This window comes from Bos taurus, chromosome 2 (genome assembly GCF_002263795.3).
Source record: "Bos taurus isolate L1 Dominette 01449 registration number 42190680 breed Hereford chromosome 2, ARS-UCD2.0, whole genome shotgun sequence".
NCBI classification, from domain to species: Eukaryota; Metazoa; Chordata; class Mammalia; order Artiodactyla; family Bovidae; genus Bos; species Bos taurus.
The window spans coordinates 56,950,498-56,972,642 of NC_037329.1; the positions used below are offsets into that span (position 1 = coordinate 56,950,498).

Genomic DNA, 22,145 nt, shown 5'->3' on the forward strand with positions numbered 1-22,145 from the left:
GAAGAGATTTGTTTTCTTTTCTTACCTAATTGAAAGAAAACAAACAAGCTATAACAGAAATCATAACATTACTATCGGATATTTCCTTGGACTATCAGCTTTCCCAGATGGTCATTAATACCTGGACTATAGCACGTAACAATTCTCATCATGTCTTGCTATGCATTACATCTTGAAAACAGGCTTATTAAATATTTGGAAACTGGCTAATATCATTGGAAAAATAATCATATACAGTGTTGACTCTAAAGTGTTTTAAAGATTGATGAGTTTGAACTGAAGAATCTCTGGGACCAAAAAAAAAAAGAGAGAGAGACGAAAAGCAGTATCATTATATGAGGCAACAGGCATAATTTTGCTGGGTTCTGGAAGGAACTTTAGCAGAGTCAGCCAGATGAGGATTAATTGGCTGCTTATAGTGTTCTTCTTACTGGTTTTGTGCTTTGGGAAATACAAAGGAAGAGGACCACTGGTCTTGTCCTTGAAAAGCTGTGAATAGGTTGAAAATGTGCACCTGTGCACAGTCAGGAGTTAAGTGGTATGCAGAGGAGCTAGACTTGTCCCCAGAAGCTTTTATTTTTCCCCACCTCATAACCAGGGAAGAACCAAAAGTTAAAGAATAACAGTATCTAAAATTTGGTTTCAAATAAAACAAAAGTTTTGCAAAAATCACCTGCCTGGGTAAACAACTAGGTTGTTCAAAAGTGAGTTATTGTGCTGTTTGAAAACACAATTTTATTTAAAAATTAATCAAAGATCTACATGCTGAGATTGCTCTAATGAAAATAGAGGAGGAAGGTAAATTTAAACTTATAATTATTTATTTACACTTGCTTAGAGGTATAATTTTCTGAAGAATTTGGTAGTGTGCCATCATCCCTAAACTGTTCGACCATTACCTATTAAGTACTTGGAAAACATTCTACACTCTTGTGGTTCTTAAATGCCTTGTATAGTTCACACACTGAACTCATAAATGTGGTTAGCAAACAAAATATCATATCAACATCTGATAATTGTACCTAAAATATACAGCATATTATGCAGTTTTAATCTGAAAATGCTATTCTTTGGTTCAGTCCCAGAAAATTTCCATTCTTTTTGGCATGTTTTATTTTCTTTCTTTATGCAAAAGTGATGGTGTGGAATGCTAATGAATTGATTCTTAGTCAAATACCAAGCAGATATTTTCAAGTAATTAGTTCAGCCTTTTGCGTCTCTGACATTCTGCAAACATTTTGTTTGGATTCCTGATTTATCTTTTCTTAATAAATCAACTGCTGACCTTTAATAGGTACCTGTCCTAGGGAATAAGGAGAGCAGGACAAATTTGTCCTTTTTGAATGAGCTAATAATTTCTGGCAGTTTTTCAGGCTGAAGCATTTGCTTTGGATAGCCTTGAGAATTAGCCATTTGGAAAGAGAACACAAATGCTGTGTGTAACAGGCATGACTTGCGTTTCCGCTCTATCCACTTAATAGTGATATTTCTGATGGGGGAAATTCACCAAGATGCCAGGTGTCTCGGACCATGAGATTCTTTTTGCTTCTCCTGGATATGTTCTAACTAGTTGTGGATCAGTGCTATGGCAGCTTTAGTTTTTCAGGCTCCATCAGCAGCCACTAGCTCCACTCGTTCTGTAGCTCTTCTTAGAACCAGACTCCTGGGGTTTCTTTTACTAACCTGTAGAAGTTTTTTTTCCCTCTTGTGATTCTGAGGATTAACCTCCCAAAAGGCCATAGATAATCCTTGCATGCAACAGAATGTTCTTTTATTGGTATTTCAGTAACTTCAAAATCCATGAATGATAGACACCTTTGGGAAAACATACTATTTTAGGTATTTTCTTCAAAGAGTGTGTGGAACAAGATGGATATCCAAGGATAGTGAGGCTTATTAGCCTCAGGAGAGCTTAATTTTCCACCCAAGTCTCTCAACCTAAAAATAAGATTTTCTATTACTATCAAACAGGCATCAATTAAACCTGTCATATTTCTCATTTCTTAAAGTTTCTGTTATTTCTACATCAGTACTTCATGGTATCTTCAGCTTTATTAGACAAATTTTTCTGAACACATTTTTATGTACCTGGCACTAAAACAGTCATTGAAATACACATATCTAGAGAATGTGGTTCTCAAACTAGTTGTTACCAGTGGGGAGAGGAAAGGGATAAGGGAAAATACAGGAGTAGGGGATTAAAAACTACAGACTATTAGGTATAAAATAAGCTATAAGGACATATTGTACAACACAGGGAATATAGCCAATATTTTATAACTGTAAGTGGAATATATATAATCTTTAAAAATTGTGAATCACTATATGTTATACCTATAACTTGTATAATATTGGTGCACATCAACTGTACTTCAATTAAAAAAAAAAAAATGGGATTCTTGCTTTCAGTAAGCTCATGGTCTAGCGGGAGGCCAGAATTAGTTAAACCAACCCTTGGAGCATGTGAAATCAGACTAAGGGTAGGGGGAGGGAGGCAGATGATTAAAAAGAAGGCTTGCAGAGGAGATAATAGGGCGCATTGAATTTCAAATGATAGGACGGAAAACAGAGAAAGAACATACTACCACTAACTAAGAGCATTTGGAACCAGAGTTTGAAGTGGTATGAATTATGGAGGTGTTTGCAGCATAGAAGAAGAAGGAAATGGCAACCCACTCCAGTATTCTTGCCTAGAAAATCCTGTGGACAGAGGAGCCTGGTGGGCTGCTGTCCATAGGGTCGCATAGAGTCGGACACAACTGAAGTGACTTAGCATGCATGCGTGCATTGGAGAAGGAAATGGCAACCCACTCCAGTATTCTTGCCTGGAGAACCCCAGGGATGGTGGATCCTGGTGTGCTACCGTCTGTGGGGTTGCACAGAGTCGGACATGACTGAAGTGACTTAGCTCTAGCTCTTGCAGCATTGAAATATAATTGACAGCAAAGACTCCATATTAAGAGTTCCTGAGTCAGATTCTGTCTTATTAACTGTTGTACAGTCTGAAACAAGTTTCTTCTTTATACTTTTGTTTTCTTATTGGCAAAACAAGAAAAATAATTCCACCTTCCACAGAAGCTTGCAGTGAGAATTCTCTAGGCAAGAACACTGGAGTGGGTTGCCATTTCCTTCTCCAATGCGAGAAAGTGAAAAGTGAAAGTGAAGTCGCTCGGTCGTGTCCGACTCTTAGAGACCCCATGGACTTCAGCCTACCAGGCTCCGCCGTCCATGGGATTTTCCAGGCAAGAGTACTGAAGTGGGGTGCCATCCCCTGGATACATGTTATTAATTAAATTTTGCTTTTCTTTTGTTAAAAAATAATAATAATAATAATAAAAGTATGTTTCTTGCAAAATAAAATAAATGTCATCTTCCATTCCAACCATACATGTCCTTATGGGAGTATTTGGATTAACATTAATTCCAGAGGGAAGTTTTTAAATTGGGACATTAACATGAACAAAGAAAAACATATAATTTATAAATTCCAAAGTTGAAATATGGGCTTCCTTGGTGACTCAGATGGTGAAGAATATACCTGCAGTACAAGTGACCTGGGTTTGATCCCTGGGTTAGGAAGATCTCCTGGAGAAGGGAATTGCTACCCACTCCAGTATTCTTGGAGAAGGCAATGGCACCCCACTCCAGTACTCTTGCCTGGAGAGTCCCATGGACGGAGGAACCTGGTGGGCTGCAGTCCATGGGGTCGCAAAGAGTTGGACACAACTGAGCGACCTCACTTTCACTTTTCACTTTCATGCATTGGAGAAGGAAATGGCAAGCCACTCTAGTGTTCTGCCTGGAGAATCCCAGGGATGGGGGAGCCTGGTGGGCTGCCTCTATGGGGTCGCACAGAATCGGATACAACTGAAGCGACTTAGCAGCCCCAGCAGCAGTAGCAGCCAGTATTCTTGCCTATAGAATTCCATGGACAGAAGAGCTTGGTGGGCTATAGTCCATGAAGTAGCAAAGAGTCAGATACAACTAAGCGATTAAAAGACACACAAAGTGGAAATAAAGAGTACAAGTGGTCATAGCTCAGTTTTTCCTTTCATTCTAATACTAAGAAGCCTCTAAGCTTTGGAGAGAAAATATAGCTGGGTCATATTCTGAAGGGCTTAGTAAGTGCTGAGTGATACTAGGGTCTCTTACAGAATAGAATCCACCCCTCCCCCCTGCCCCCCACCACTTGAGGCCTTGGGAATGGGAAAGAAGAGAAAGGCAGTGCTTCATCAAAACTGTGGGCCTGATAGTCAAGTGCTTAGTGAAAGGTTTTAGGGGCAGGATGAGAGCCCATTGTAGGTCTCAGTTCTAAAAGGCATGACATGTGACCATTCCCATATGTTCTGAGTGAAACATTACATTTAAGGAAGAAAGAGGAAAGGAAAAGAGGGAAAGAGAGAGCATGAATGAACAAAGCTCAAGTACCAGATGGTACCTGGACATCAACATGGTGATACAGGAGTCACTCATCAGAAAGCTATGGCTTAGACAATCACCTGCAGAGACAGGGGAATAAATGGTTGTCTTTACCATCGGCAACCATCACTGGAATGCTAAAGAAGCCAAGTCAGATGTAGGCTACCCAGGTCACCCTTGAAGGAGTTGTTCACATCCAACTGAGCATCAGAGAACACAGCCAGGATTACAGGGCTGATAGAGATCTGAAGCAGATTGAGAGCAAGAAGGAGAAGCCTCTCCCTTAAAACATAGTGGTGGCAACTGAGCAAGCCACCCCACCCCCTCACTCAGTTTCCCGAGGATTACACTCAACTACTAGAAGAATACAAGGAAATTAGAGTTATAATCCTTTATGTGACAGAAAATAAATCCTAATTGACTGAAAAGCACTAAGTTGCACTGAGTCTACATGAAAGTGACTAAATTGATTCTGAACCAACCAGATGTAGTTCAGAATAAGAAAATTAAATTCAGTTGTAAGAAAACAAAGTTTAAGTTTTGCACAATGGCACTATGATTGCAAATGTCTGCACCCCTACATAATAAAGGGTTTGAACTTTTTTCTGAAGGCAATTAGATGCCGCTGAAAGATACTAAGCTGAGAGGTGGCGTGATCATATTTTTATGTTAATAAAAAAATCACTTAGGGGGAAAATTAATTGGATTGGAGTGGGAGGAAAAGCAGCAGGATATAGATAAGATCAGTTAGAAGAATATTGCTGAAATGTAGGCAAGAAGAGTTAAGTTCTCTCAATAATGCAGTAAAGTGGGTGGGCATGAGAGATACTAAGTAGAAAGAATCCATGGGACTTAACAGCTGAGTACACATGGGGTGTGTTGAAGGAAATGGAGGATACACTTTTTAATTTAAAATTTATGGAGCAGGCCCTGTGTGCTAGATACTGCGTTAGATGCAAGGAATACAGGAGCAAGCAAAAAAAGAAAAATAAAAAATAAAGACCAGTCATAACTGTCATTGAGCCTACAACCTAAAAGGAGATACAGCTGCTAACCTAACAATCACATGTGCATGTGTGCTGAGTTGCTTCAACTGTGTCCAACTCTTTGTGACCCTCTGGACTGTGGCCTGCCAGGCTCCTGTGTCCTTGGGAATCTCCAGTCAAGAATACTGGAGAGGGTTGCCATGCCCTCCTCTAGGGGATCTTCCTGACCCAGGGAGCGAACTCACATCTCCTGTGGCTCCTGCATTGCAGGTGGGTTCTTTACCACTGAGCCATCCATAGCGGAAGCCCAATAATTACATAAAAGTGAAAGTGTTAGTCACTTAGTTGTGTCTGACTCTTTGTGATCCCATGGACTGTAGCCCACCAGGCTCCTCTGTCCATGGGATTCTCCAGCCAAGAATACTAGAGTGGGTTGCCATTTCCTACTCCAGGGGAATCTTCCCAACCCAGGGATGGAACTTAGGTCTCCTGCATTGCAGGCAGATTCTTACTCTTTGAGCCACAAATGTAAAATTACAGCTAAGTGATAGAATTCAGTTTCATAATGTGGTAAAGGATTTAAACCAGAGAAACAGGTAAAGAAAGGTTGTCTGAAAGAGGGACAGCTGAGCTTAAAATTAAAGGATGGGGAGGGGTTAATTAAGTTTGTGGGGAAGAATGAAGATCTTGGCATCTGGTTCCATCACTTCATGGCAAATAAATGGGGAAACAATGGAAACGGACAGATTTTATTTTTTTGGGCTCTAAAATCACTGCAGATGGTGACTGCAGCCATGAAATTAAAAGACGCTTGCTCCTTGGAAGAAAAGCTATGACCAACCTAGGCAGCATATTAAAAAGCAGAGACATTACTTTGCCAACAAAGGTATATCTATCAAAACTATGGTTTTTCCAGTAGTCATGTATGGATGTGAGAGTTGGACTATAAAGAAAGCTGAGTGCCCATGAATTGATGCTTTTGAACTGTGGTGTTGGAGAAGACTCTTGAGAGTCCCTTGGACTGCAAGGAGATCCAACCAGTCCATCCTAAAGGAAATCTGTCCTGAATATTCATTGGAAGGACTGATGCTGAAGCTGAAGCTCCAATACTTTGGCCACCTGATGCAAAGACCTGACTCATTGGAGAAGACCCTGATGCCAAGAAAGACTGAAGACAGGAGGAAAAGGGAACAACAGAGGATAAGATGGCTGGATGGCATCACCAACTCAATGAACATGAGTTTGAGTAAGCTCTAGGAGTTGGTGATGAACAAGGAGGCCTGGCATGCTGCAGTTCATGGGGTCACAAAGAGCCAGACAAGACTGAGTGACTGACCTGAATTGAAGATCTGTTTGACATTTCATATATTTCTGATCATGACCATTAGTAAGAAACGTATTTTACCTAATGACCCAGTATCCATGCATACAGACACACACAACTAAACAGACACAGACAGAAATATATAGAACCAAAGTTTTGGGAGTCAGAGTTACTCTACGCACTTGCAGATACCCTGCTATGTTAGTTTATTATATTATTTGCTTTTGTACATAGCCCGTTAATTTCATGATCCACTGAGGAATTATGATCTATAGTTTACAAAATACTGACATATTTATTGACCATGTTTATTGAAAGTATACCATACCAAGTCTTTCTATCTCCAAATGCTGTAAGGTGAATATTAACATCAGTCCCATTTTACCTGTGGGAAAACCGAAGTTCCTGGGCTAAAGCCACACAGTTCAGAATGTCAGAGATTGTTTTATGAATGCTTAATGTTACACTATATTGTCTTGTTATTTACCTGGACATCTAGAAGGATGGGACTACTCAGTAGAGATAAATTAGAAAGTAAAAGGAAAGAATCATCTCCTATCCTATATGGATGATATCTTTTAATATCCATAAAAACAGACCACCGCATAGCCAAACCTATCGATATGGCATGCCACTGACCAGAACAATGATTGTGAAATATTTCCAAAGGAAGTTAAGAAAAAATGGAACTGAAATGATTTGCTTTGCCCAATTGAGATTTGGCATAGTAATCTTTGGGCTTCCCAGGAGGCACTAGTGGTAAAGAACCTGCCTGCCATTGTAGGAGACATAGAGGATTCAGTCCCTGGGTTGAGGAAATCCCCTGGAAAAGGGCATGGGCAACCCACTTCAGTATTCTTGCCTGGAGAATCCCTATGGACAGAGGAACCTGGCAGGCTACAGTTCATAGGGTCACAAAGAGCCAGACATGACTGAAGCTTCTTAGCATGCAAGCACATGTAATAATCCTTAATATTTCTAATGTCCTCTACATCCTTACATAAAATAATGGAAAGAATAGCACTTAGACATGATGACCTTTGATGTGATGTTTATCATGACTCAGTGAATGTGCACGCGCGCACACACACACACACATAAATATACATACCCCAAAGCTTCACAAAGCAATCTTTATTCTAATTATATGTGATGCATTTTATATTTTCTATCTTCTTTTGATTTTTCCAAATCCTGGCCAGGACCCACTAAATTGAGGTTTATCTGGTTGTATATATCTTCCCAAGGATCTGCCACCTTTTGGTGTCATTTTCTTGGGGGAGGGCTGTGTCTTCAGAAATTCTCTATTAAAAATTCAGTTATCTCATGTGAGTAGTGATGCTTTAATCCATTATCAGTTTTTGACAACTTAGTGGGAATTAGATTATCAGATTCAATTCAATGTAACAAATATTTATTGAAAATCACCTAGAAGATTCTCTGCAAAGTTCAGATAACTAATTATCCTCAGAAGCTGATACCAAGAGCAGTGAAGGAAGGGGACACAGGTGGATAGCTTTTGATGGAGGGTTGGTGGGGGGAGGAGATGGTTTAGCTCAGCTGTCCCGTGGTGAACTGCTGAGGAAGAGATGTTTGGGATGAGCCACTACAGAGTGGGTCCCTGGGCAGTCTGAGTCCCCAAGGAATCAGGAGCAAGTGGTAACAAAGTTGGTATCAGAAGCAGACACTCTAGAAACAACAAGCATACCCAACACCCAGATCTCAAAGTCTATTGATAGTACCAATTGCCAATGGTATTATCCTCTCCATCAAAGGATCCATACTTGAAGAAATAAATAATTCTAGGGTTGGCTCAAGATGAGCCTGGAGTATCTTGTGTTGCGGGGAAGTATAGGAGTATTCAAAAAAAGGCCCCATGCCAGGACAAAACAACCCACCATGATGTGGTTGTGTAAAAGGAACACAAAAGCAAATAGATAGAGCTCTACTGGCCAAAGCTGGAGCAATTTAGCAACAAAATAAACAAAATATGGGATTAGAGCCCAAAGTATAAAATAAATCTCCGAGTCCATACAGATATAAATGATTGAAAAAATAAATGAATGAGAGAGAATAGACAAATCTCAAACACAGATGAAAATCAAATAAAACCTCTTCTCTCAAGGAAGTGGAACATAAACCCTACTTCTTAATGACTTCTTTCCAAAGAGCACGGTATGAAAATGGGGAAGGAAAGAGCAACTTTACAGTGGAGACAAACATCACCTTGGCCGGGCAGTGAAGGTTGACATCAAAAATGATAATGTCTCAAAGATAGCATGTGCCTTTGATATGATGTGATGATGAAAATAGAACCTTACCTCTGCCATTCTCTTTACAAAACCCCAAATCGCAGTCTAATCCTAAAGAGAAACATTACATAAACAATTTTAGGGACATCTCTACAAAATGCCTGATACTGCTCCTCAAAATTTCCAAGGTCATTAAACACAATGAAAATCTGAGAAACTGTCAGAGGCAAGAGGAGCCTAAGAAAGCATGATGACTGAATGTAACATGGTATTCTGAATGACAGCCTGAGAGAGACAAAGAACATTAGGTAAAAGCTGAGTAAAGTTGAACAAAATGTGGAATTTAGTTTTCAGTGATGCTTCACACTTGTTTCAGTGGTTGCCGCAGATGGACCTTACACAATATAAGACATTACCAGTAGGGAGAAGGCTGAGTGTTACAGGCATGGGGACTCTGGGAAGTAGTTCACACCTTGTCTATAAACTTAAGGCTATTCTAAAATTAAAAGTTTATTTTTAAGAAGTATGGTATTACAAATGGTAAATACTTGGCATCACAACCTCCAACAAAATAAATTCTCTTCCTTACACCTCAGCCTCCATCTGGCTTTACCTACGTTCAAAAGCAGACTCTCTACTTTTTTTCACTTGGGCACTAAATTGTCAAATTAATTTGAGTTTAAATAGCTGGCAGCCAAACCATTAGCAGTGCCCGTGAGTGACTGAAACGATGCATTTTCAACATCATCATAGCCCTCTGGCACACAGCTCCTGATATAAAACAAATAAAGTGTTATGAGACAGTAAATTGAATATTATGTAATGCAAAATGATCAATTCAGTGTGCCTTGTCAACAGAAAAATAGCAACTCCTTGCAGAAAGTCAACCAAGTAATTGCTGTATGTGACACAGAAAGTGTTCTTACGTGGTGTAGGTCCTGAGATCTCAGGCGAAGGGGAGGGGGCAGGTGTCAACAATGTCACTGACTTTTTTAAAAGTCATTTTTCTATCTTCCCTGTAGTTTTCCCCTCCTCTTTTGGGTGCAGTCACTAGTTGGTCTCTACAGAGAGAGTTAAACAGATTGGTGAGGCTACTCAGCACAGCCAACGTTGAATAGCTTCCAGATTGTTAATATTCCACACCACTGCTCCTACAGTAATGGGCAGCATTCATTCAGTCCCTCTGCCCAAGTACTGTTTCCTCCTGAAGAAGAGATGCTTCCTATTCTTTGGAGCTCCCTGTGTATCCAGAACTATGCTGAAGCTTTGTGTACCGTAACTTGTAAAGCCCTCAAAATAGCCCCATGGCTGAAGGATTTAGTTATCAGTGAGAAAACAGAGGCTTAGACGGGTTAAGTAATTTGCTCAAGATTGGAGATTAGCAAATGGCTGAGCCAAGATTTAAACCCAGATAATCTGACTTCAGATCTTGTGGGTCTCTCTAGTGTACCACCCAGCCTGACCCACACAGCTGTACCTAGAGGCAGCCATCTGTATGTGCATCTCCTTCCCCCACCAGACTGTAACCTCCATAAGGAAATAGATTGCATGGGTTTTAGCTCTGAGTCTCTTAGCATTGGTCTCTAGGAACAATAAAAATCATGCTGTAATCATTTGCTAAACAAAATAGCCTATAAAATATTATTTGCTACTTGTTTTAAAATGTGTGTTATACATATAAAATTACATTGACCTACAAAAAGGTAGTGAAGTCTCACTAATGGTTTTGTGCCTTTTTCTTCTTCTTCATTTTTCCTGACATCAAAGGGCAAAGGAACCAAGAAAATTTTGCTAGCTGAGATGTTTGAAGAAGGAAATAGCCGGTGACAAGTATTCCTTTCTCATTGCACAAAAATCAGATCTTCAAGTAACGTTTCCTTGAGAAAAGATTTTCAGGAAGGATACTCTATACTGGATGATTTGTATAGCCAGCAGGGTCATGTGATTATTGGGAGCAGAAAATTGCTTTGTGAAGTGGCCCAGTGATTCTGTGAGAAACAAAACTCTACCGCTTGTGACACGGAGAGAGGATGGAGGAAAATGTCCTGTCTGCCTGGAACTGGTGAGCATCCACACACTGACATGTTCTCAGACTTCCTCATCATCTTCTGCACACTGAATGACTCTGAACAAAGGACATTGTAAGTCTTTGAATACACAAAGATGCCAGAGGACCAATGAAACACTTGCTTCAGCACCTTTAAATGGGAGTACCAACATCACTCCAAGACTTTTCCATCAGTTCACTCATCTTGTAATATGGGCTGGCAGAAGAGTTTCTGAACCTCCTAGGCATTCCTCAGCATTCATAAATAAAAAAGGATCTATATTAAACACCTCTGACAGTGGTTTTGCAAGGCAGCTATGGAGAAGATGTCAGACATGGGAAATCAATCAAGTAAGGAGAAATGGTGGCAGAGTGACACTGATTCTTGCCACCAGGATCTATGAAAGTCAGTGAGTGAGAGATGATGAAACAGAACACAAAGTAGAAAAAGAGGGAGGAGGAAATAAAGAGTAAAAGGGAAGAGGGTGGAAGAGGAAGAAAGAAAGGGCTAGAAAGATGAAAGAGTTTCTTCTGGCTGCTGTTATCAAAACTGGATGGGTTAAACAACAGAAATTCATTGTCCCCCAGCTTTTGAGGCTAGAAGTCCAGAATCAAGATGTCAGAAGAGAAGGGGAGAATCTTTCTTTGTTTCTTCTAGTTTCTAGTGTTCATCAGCCATCCTTGGCATTCCTTGGCTTATCAAAGCATCACTCCCTCCTCTGCCTCCCCAAATCCCATGGCTGTCTTCTCATCCTCTCTTCCACTTGTCTTCCCTCTATGAATCTCTGTGTCCAGATTTCCCTTTTTGTATATGAACATTGGTCAGATTGGGTTAGGGATCCACCTGACTCTACTGTGACTGTATCTTAACTTAATTACATATGCCACATCCCTGTTTCCAAAGAAGATTACATTCTGAGGTATAGGGAGGTAGAATTTCAACATATCTATTGGGCAGACATAATTCTATACCATAGCCAAGAAGGTTCTGCAAATTAAAATTAATTTCAATATGTGACCAAGAAAGAATAAAATTTGTTATTGCAAACCAGAGAATCTTCTGAAAAAAAAAAAATTGTCTGCCATATCCAGTCTTTGGATATGCATATGCTTTCATCGGGCTTCCCCAATGGCTCAGCTGGTAAAGAACGCACCTGGCCAATGCAGGAGACACAAGGGATAGGACTTCCATCCCTGGGTCAGCAAGATACCCTGGAGAAGGAAATGGCACCCATTGCAATATTCTTGCCTGGAAAATCCGATGCACAGAGGAGCCTGGCGGGGCTGCAAAGAGTCAGACATGACTGAATGTGTGTGCGCGTGCGTGTGCGCACACACACACACACACACACATGCTGTCACTGCCTTCAGGAAGCCCGTTACTACCCATGGGATGAAGGTCTGTGATGGGTGAGTAACGCTAGCTGTATGAGGAAAGCTGAAGGGGCGTGATCTTTAATTTTTTATATACAAAATGGTAATCTTGCATGTTAGACTTCATATATATATATGCAAGGTGAGGGAGAATAGATGAATAGAGATTACGGATTGGGGACAATCTGTGAGCCATAAAATTCAAGAGACTCATTAGCGTAAAAGCTCCATTCATAATACAAACAATCTGGGGTTTGTTGGTGGTAATGGTGTTGTTATTAGCACTGTATCCCCAGTTCCAACAGTCTGTCTCCAGCTCCAGGTGCAGTGATCTCTTAAGTTTCTGTTGTTTGAATGAATGTAAGAACTGATGGGAAGTGGTATGGGTCGTGGGAAAAACAGTGGTTACTAAATCAGAGGTGCTGGTTTCCAACTTTAACTCTGTGACATATAAACTGTGGGATAACAGCTATGCTACTTGTCATTCTGAGATGCTGTATACTCACATGTAATAGCTCATAATTATTAAAACTTTTATGAATATTAAATCACATCCCAAGAAATAGAAAGCACACTCTATCTGAATTGTGATGGTGTTCAGTAAAAGTAACCCTCTTTTATTTGGTTAGTGGCTACTTCAAAGGTACTGCCTTGAGTACAGGACAGCACATAGGTTCAGTGCTGTGAAGAAATATGTAAATAAAATGATACAGAATTCTTCATCTCAGTGAGTTTCACTACAGCTAGCCAGGCATGTGAGAGATAAGGTACCTTAAATGATTAGAATAAAAATTGTATACTGCAGTAGTGACCATAAATAATTACCATAGAGTTTCAGAGAAATAAAACTTATGTAGGAAAAAGCCATTTGCTCATTTCCCCATCTCTGATACATACGTTTCTTTCACATCAAGGAATGTTTCTAAGTACTCTACTAACCAAACAACTTGATGTAACTTAGAGTCATTGTTATTTAAATTATTTTCCCCAGACATTTCTATTCTAGTCTGTCAGCATTAATTTTCGTCAGCTGCAGGAATCAGTGCTGTGTGATGTGGTTTATTTCAGGTATGTTGTTGACAAGGGACAAATGATCTTCAAGAAACCTGAAATACTGGGAGATGGTAGAGATATTGGGAAGATATATATGCCTATGTAGCCAGGAAGTTATCAACAATGCAGCTTCAGAAAGATCTCATGGCAAGGATGTACAGTGGAGCCTGTCTTCAGGAAGGAGGGGAATCATGAGAAACCTGCTCCATGGGGTGTTCCCTCCCAGGAACTGATTCAGAATCAGAGCCTACGAGGGGGGCCTAAGGAGCAAAACAGATCGCTGATCCTTGTAGCATTGAATGTTGACCCTGCTATGTTATGTGTCCATATCGTAATTGGATACATATCTTCTATTTTTTTTTCTCTCTTTCTCTTTTCTTTTCCCTTTGAAATTCAGCTTCTTTCTGCCCTTCCACCCTCTAATGAGTGATTCTTTCTGTATTGCATACTCTTTCTGAATATTTATAATTTCTGCTTCCTCTTGGCTCCAGATTGTTTTGTTAGGTCCTAGACTTTCCAGCAGAACTTGCTGCTGTCTTATTTTCTTTTTCCAGTTTCTGTGAAGAGTTTCTAGAAGGGTCTGAGGGTTTGACAGTCACTGTGGTTGGCTCTTTTGGTCAAGCCTATTGTCACTGTCCAGAGGAACTTTACAGCTGCACATCACCACTTTATTGAGAAGTCACTAAGACGTTCAGTGAAAAGGTTGGTGAGCTGAACAAGAAAAGGTTGACATGGAAATAGTATTTCAAGACCTCTCAGTACTCACTTGGTCAAGTTATACACCTTTCATGGACCCTAGTTCCATGGGAATAGCATATCTGAAACAACAAATGAGATAATAGAGGTGAAAAGTTACTGAAAACACTAAATCCCTTTATATACATTGGCTATTTCTACTATTATGATTGTACTATGAGTCAGAAACCATTGAACTAAAACACTTAAAAAATCAAGTCAGGGAGATGAAAATGACTGTCTCTGTTCTAGAAGGACATAATTTAATTTTTTTTAATCTATAAATATTTTTCTGTACTCTTTACTGTGTGTAAAACTTGTTCATTACATATAAGTTAAATACAGTATCCTAACAGTAATGGTTTAGCAGTAACTGAGTTCTGATTGGGAATGGAGAAACAATAAATCAATAGTGAAATCAGTATTTTTTAATACACTCCCACAATCAGCTGTCACTTTCCTTGGGTCAGTAACTAAAGGGCCATTTGTAAAGCTGCCAAACCTTAGTCCCCCATGCAGCAATTTGAGCCTATTTTCTTTGATTTTATCCATCACAAAAAAGAACAACAGCTGGACACACCAATTTGCATAATAACCTCTCCTGCCTGGATATTGTTAGAAGGTCAGGTCTCCACTGTTACTGAAACATCTCAGGAAGAATGTCTCCCTTATTCTTTTTTCTTTCCAAAGGAGTAAAAACTATCTTTTGACTAGAGCTGTATTTCCTTTAAACATCTGGGTGCCTAACTACATAAGAACCTTTTTCTAATTCTCTATCATTTTTGTAGACAGGCAACTTTAAAAGGAAAAAAAATGGAAAAACTCCCACTCCTGAATAAATTACCTGGCTTTTACATTTTTATACATTTTAAATAAAACTGGAATTGATGGAAGATGCTGACTCAAGATTTTAAGCAAAAAACCAATTAAACAGGATTTCACTTTGGGTTCTGATCAAGTAAATAATATTGGACTAGATTTCTTATTTAGCAAAGCAAAACCAAAGAAAAACATATCTGTATAACTGGAGAAAGTATATCAGCTAACAGTTATTAAACACCAGACAATAGGCAGACTAAGACTGTGATCTAACCCAAACGGGAAAATCATGAAATGAAAGCCATATTCTCGCTGTCTCTCTGCATGGGGACTCTTTCTTGACTACAGTGCAGATAGCTACAGTACAAGGAGATCATGGAGCCCCTGAGTTGAGGAAATCAGTGTTCAGGATGGCTGAAATGGCTGGAATGTGATGAGCAGGGCATTGGAGAGTAATGGACTGCATGTGGAAGTGTGCAGAACAGAAGGAGCCTCACAAATTCTTCACCAAGGGTAGAAGTACCGAGGCAAAGGGTGAGATTATGCAAGGCTTGCCCAAAATGGGCTTCTACAGGGCAGAAAACAAGAGAGACTAGAAACTAAGCAATGCTGGGAGATGATGGAACTCTGGTTTAGTTAGAGTGAAGAAGTTTTCTTAACACCCTGAGCATGCAGCTAAGACAACAGAAAAAACATGCCTTGGTCATAATGACCATGTCCTAAAGGAAGACCTACTTTAGACTTACTTTAAGAAAGTCTCAGCAAAATCCACAGGGGAGACACAGTTTAGTATTTGAATCTTTCGTGTCCGACTCTTTGTGACCTCATGGACTGTAACCCACCAGGCTCCTCCATCCATGGGATTCTCCAGGCAAGAATACTGGAGTGGGTTGCCATTTCCTTCTCCAATGAGGTAGAGAATATTATTAATAGGAAACACCCTGGGCTTTCCACAGATCTCAAGATGAACAAAGCTAGAAATCATATTGGGCTTCCCTGGTGGCTCAGACAATAAAGAATCTGCCTGCAATGTGGGAAACCTGAGTTCTATCCCTGTGTTGGGAAGATCCCCTGGAGGAGGGCATAGCAGCCCATTCCAGTATTCTTGCCCAGAGAATCCCCATAGACAGAAGAGTCTGGTAGACTACAGTCCATGGGGTCGCGAACAGTCAGACGTGACTGAGCGACTAAGCGCAGCACTGAAATCATATTAATACATTTTGCATTCTCTGACTGTGATGGATCAAATTAGAATTCAATAACAAAATGCATGTAAAATCCCCTGATATTTGAGCATTAAATTATGCCGTGTATCAAAGAAGAAATTACAAGCATACAAAAAGGTTTGATATAAGATATTGAAAATACAACATAGTAAAAAAAAATTATGTTACATATACAATGAAGTCCTAGGAGGGGGAAAAAATGTTTTTACTTTTTATAAGCTAAAAATGAAAGACCAAACTATCAACTAAACATCAAACGTTAGAGAACTTTGTCCATGCCAGCAGCTCACTTCATGAAATCATTAATAAAATGATTTGTACCCTTATCAACATAGGTACAAAAATCCTCAATAAAATTTTGGCACAGTGATGTAAAAAGTATGATATATCATTAGCACAAGGAAGAGATGGTTCAAAGAAGGCAAAGTGCTATCAATATTCAAAAATGAATCAATTCCTCACATTAAAAAAATGAAGACAAATTTTGTGATCTACTCAGTGATTGCAAAAAGGGAATTTGACAGGACACAATCCCATCCATGACAAAAACTTGCAGAGGATTCTGAACTCTATGGAATTTCCTCCATCTGATAAAGCACACATATATGAAAAAGGTATTGCTTACATTATATTTAATAATTAATATTGAATGCTCTCTCCCTAAGATTTGGAAGAAGTCAAAGATGCCTACTCTCTACCTCTTCTACTCAAAGTTTTGTTTTTTGTCACGGGTAACATGCATGCATGTGTGCTAGGTGGCTTCAGTCATGTCTGACTCTTTGCAACCCTATGGCCTGTGGCCGGCCAGGCTCCCTGTCTATGGGATTCACCACACCAGGCAAGAATACTAGAGTGGGCTGCCATGCCCTCCTCCAGGGGATCTTTCCAACTCAGGAGTTGAACTTGTGTCTCTTATTGAGTCTCCTGCATTGGGAGGTGGGTTCTTTATCACTAGCACCACCTGGGAAGCCCTATGGGTAACAGAATAAGGTAATAATAAGAAATAAACTATGTAATAATTAGATAAGAAGAAAAAAGACTTGCTATTAATGGATGGCATGATTGCTTATGTAGAAAATCCTAAGCAATCTACTAAAGAAACTACAATAATTGTTGAGTAAATTTAACTGTTTTCCCATACAAAGGCTTGGAAAAGAAATATTTTAGCCTAAATTTAAGAAAAATTGCTTAATGTATTCTGACCAAAAACTACAAAACATTTCTGAGAAAAAATGAAAGTGTTAACTAGTTTCATGAATTGGATTGATATTGTTAAATTTTTCTCTTCACATTGATCCATAGATTTGACACAATATGAGTTAAAAATCCTTGAAAGTATTTTTGTAGAAACTGAAATTGTTTTAAAAATGTATCTGGAAATTCAAACAAAGTATAGTAACCAAATCAATCTTCGGGGAAAAAAAGTATAAATGACTTATACTACCTAATTTCAAAAATTTTTTTAAAAGCTTCACTTATCAAATCTCTATGGTACTTGAGTTAGAATAAGCACAAGTATCAGTAGAACAAAATAGAGAGTCCATGTATATATGTTTATTTTTCTTTTCAAAGACTGCAAGGTAATTAAATTACATGATGCTGGAAAAGGGATTTCTGAAAGAAAAGTAATGACTATCAACTTTTACCTCTTACTATAGAGAAAATTAATTTGAAATTGGTAATCAACCCAAATGTAGGTGCAAAAGCTATGAAACTTTCAGGAAAAAAAATAGGAAAAAACTGTATGGCCTTGCAATTAAAAACTTTCATATGGAAGTTCAGAATATCTTTATTAGAGAAAAAAAAAAACTTGATACAACCCAAATGTCCACCAGAGTTGAATGAATGAACAGATTATTGTCTATTATTACTAATGGAATAATGCACAGCAATGCAAATAATGAAACAAAGTGCATGAATCTCAAAAACATGCTGAACAAAAGAAGTCATGCACAAGTGAACACATACATTATAATTCCATTTATGTGAATTTCAGGAACAGGTAAAAGTAATTCTAGGGTGATAGAAATAAGACCTGTGGGAAAAAAAAAAAGAAATAAGATCTGCGATTTTCTGGGAATAAGTTTAGAAATCATTTGTCTGCAGAAGGATATGAGAATACTTTCTGAATGTTATTAATATCTTATATCTTAATTTTTACAGTGGTTACAGAAATATAAACATCTATTAAGACTCAGGAAACTGTTCATTTAAAATACATACATTTTATTATGTTTTATTATATGTGCATTTTACTATATTTATTATATGCAAATTATTCCATAATAGAATAAACTTTTTAAATGATGTAAGAAAGATACTAACTTCTCCATCTTTAATGAGTTATTTAAAAATAATTTTTAAACAATTGAGTTGGTGATTTGTTTTCTTCTACTGAATGTATCTTCTATTTTATATTGGGAATCAGTGAGAAAATGTTAGAATAGAATGCTATACTACTTTATATATTACTTTCCAGGAATGTGTCTTTCCCATGGTGAGGTATACCTTTGTTTCAATATCTCGTCAACATTTAAATTAAGCTTGGAAGATTGTACAGTCTCTACCTATTTCAGTTCTTTTACCTTCCATTTTGGCCTTATAAACTGATTGACACTCCCTGAAGATTATATAGTCCTCACAGTTATCCAGATTATTTGTAATGAAATGACATAGACCTATTTGTTCTTGGATCTGTGTGACACATTTTATTTCTAAAGTGAGTTTAATCTGTTTTGACCTTCGGTTTTCATTTTTAATATTTGATTCTGTTCCTTTCTCACTCTTGTTTGAAATACATCCTGTAGATTCACAGCTTTCTGGTGCATTATTAGGACATTGACTCCCAGATACAGACAATGTGTGAGATTGTGTGGTCACTGAAAATTTGATGTGGATGCTGAGACTTATATAGTCTCACACTCACCAAGATGGTATGAAAAGTTTTATTACTCACATAAGGGATCTTTCTGGAGTTGAGCAGAGCAGGCTTCTGAAGTAGGTCTGAAGTGGCTTAAAAGCACTGGGAGAGGGGAATAACTTGGGTTTTGGGGTGGGAGGGGTAGGGTGGCTAAGGCTAAGGGTTCTGTCCCAAGCAGGGGCTTGTATGGTTTGAATTTCCCACTGGCAGCCAAAGAAAGCATACCCAGGCTTTCTTAACACCTTACCTAGACATGAACCTAAACCGGACCACTGGAGGCTTCCCTGGTGGTCCAATGGTTAAGATGTCGCCTTCTAATATAAGGGGTGCGGGTTTGACCCCTGGTCAGGGAGCTAAGACTCACATGCCTCCCAGCCAAAGAACCAACACATAAAACAGAACCAATATTGTAACAAATACAATAGACTAAAAAAAAATGGTCCACATAGATGAGGAGCTGAAGTCCAAGAGGGAGGGTTGTGGCTTGAGAACTGTCAGCAGTCAAATGTCAGAAATGGATTCCAACTCTTTATGAGAGTAAAGAAAAAAGGGAAAAGAATCAGAAATCAAGGAAATTGAAGAATACTACATTTAAAGTACCTTAAGTCAGATAGACTGGCCTTGAATTTTTTTTTAATAGGATTTTATTTTCTGAGTACAAATTTGTCTCATGACTAGACAAGGATGCATATGCCATTAATGAAATAGCATAGTTTCTGAAAAGTTATGGACAGAGTTGTGTAGATACTCAGAAGTACTTTCTTGTAAGCTCAAATTAATGAGCCATATTCTATCCAGAAGTCTGGCTGGATAATTTCTATAGCCTTTTTCAGTATTCTTTGAGCCTTTGAGTGTAAGCATATTTACTTAGTTTCTTGACATGATTGAATTCTGTCAGGGAGAGGAACTTTGAATAGAAGTTACACAGACTATTTTTTCCCTGCAACAAATTCAATTTACTGGTGCTCTAATGCCCTCCATTGATGCATGAGCTATTTTCTGTTTAGTGCACTAGCTATGACAGGAAACTTCTGGTGGTTGTTTGTTTTTGTTCAGAATCGGCTACTTATTATAATTGGCACTTCCAACTATACACAGGTGGGAGTTTTTCCATCTAAAAAGAGTCCCCAGCCATAAATTATTTGTTGGTCAGAGATCTAAGTTGTATTTGACATATGCAAACGTTAAAATAAAAATGACAAGTCCTCAGGTGGCAAACAATTCATGTGACTTGGAAGGAAAACAAAGCAAGTCAGAGCATTTGATGAATCATTCATCTTTCTTAAACTTAACTGTGGCTGGTCAAATATTCTGTTTCCATCTCCCTAGGGAGACTTTTGAGAAGTTCTCAGTTGTCAATATAAGTAATTTAATAAAAAGTTCAATATGGAGGGGGAGTTATATTGAAAAGGCCAGTATGCAAATTTTAAGAACTGGAGAGCTGGATGTTAAGTTTACGTTGAATAAGCATTTTTTTGCCTGGATTGTAAGTCATCGGGATGATAAACATTTACAATAATATAGGACTGTATTTGTACTATTTATGACCTGTGTCTTCAGGACTTAAACTGAATAACTTGGTTTCTCTTAATTTATTCATTAGTTATCTCAACAAATATTTGTTGAGAACTTATTATAAGCTAGTTATCATGTTAAATACTTGATACATAATTTCAAATGAAAGGTATTTCATGCTCTCAAAAAGAAGTTTCGAAAGAAATGGTGGAGATAGACAAGTAAATAATTGCAACATGGAAAAAATAAGTTCAGTAATTAGGAAGAAATATTAACTTAGTCTCCAGGGAAGTCTTACAGGAAAAGTAATTTGAAATTTGAGAGTCTTCAGTTTGGTAAAGTTGAGTGGGGAAATATCAGGTAAAGAAGACTGAATAAATTGAAGACAAAAGAGAGCATGGCACATAGGAAGAACCATTATAGAAAGTAAAAGAGACAGTCCTCCAAAGTAACCCTGAAGAAGTGTTCAGACAGCAGAGGATAAAGGCTTATGGAGTTATTATTGACTTTATCCTAAGAATGAGGGGGAGTCAATGAAAGGGTTTTAAGTAGGATTGTAATTTAATCAATTTATATTTTAGAATGCTCAGTTTTTACTTTAGAGGAGAATGAATTGGAGGAAGATGAAACTAGAAATAGAGAGAATTTGGAACCCAGTCATTCTTTTGTTAAGTCATTGTTTTTCTCAGATTTTCTGTTTTATAAGGTTTACAAAATCTACACTCTAAATTAAGCACTTCTACTGGAAAACAGATTGCATTGAAGGTAGGTGGTAAAACTCCACCACTAATTACTGTCGGCCAAATGGCCTGCAATCAGTATAGAATGTTGCTTGAAAATACATCCAAATGGACAACCTTCTGGAGTCTTTATTAAATAAACTTATTGTTGGATGAATATAAGTGTGAATGGAAACAGGCTCTTTGAAAAAAAATTCCAAAATTTAGATATTTATTTTAAAGCAATGTTTAAGAGTTAATAATCTGAGTATATTTTATTCTTATTTTAAAACCAATAAAAGTATATTACAGCTTAGGATTTCATTTTATATAATGAGATACAAGCTTTTGTTTGGAGAACACTTTTCAGTTTGGGTCCAAATCTACTGTTTTTCTAGATATTTATTTATGTCAATGTTAAATAAGTACATAAGAGGTTATGTCCAAAATATCTTAAACACATAAACTTGAATATATGGAAAGTTTATAGTAGCATATATATATGTATATATATATGTGTGTGTGTGTATATATATATATAAAATTGTTTATTATTATTGGCAAGATAATCATAATCTAAATGTATTTATTCACATTTATGAGGGACATGAATACAGACACATAACATTGAAAGTGAAGCTAACCAACTCCATACTAGAGTACTTTATAGATCTTTATAATTGATGTGAAGTGTACTGGAACTTAACTTTTAATCATAGCTGCAAATCTCAGGATCAACTGAAGTATAAGTAAACT

The 22,145-nt window shown here is 38.1% G+C and overlaps 1 pseudogene; it reads left to right on the plus strand.

The window, feature by feature from the left end:
- The window catches only part of LOC782142 (nuclear prelamin A recognition factor-like), a 159,388-nt pseudogene that overhangs the window by 123,659 nt on the left and 13,584 nt on the right, over positions 1-22,145 (plus strand).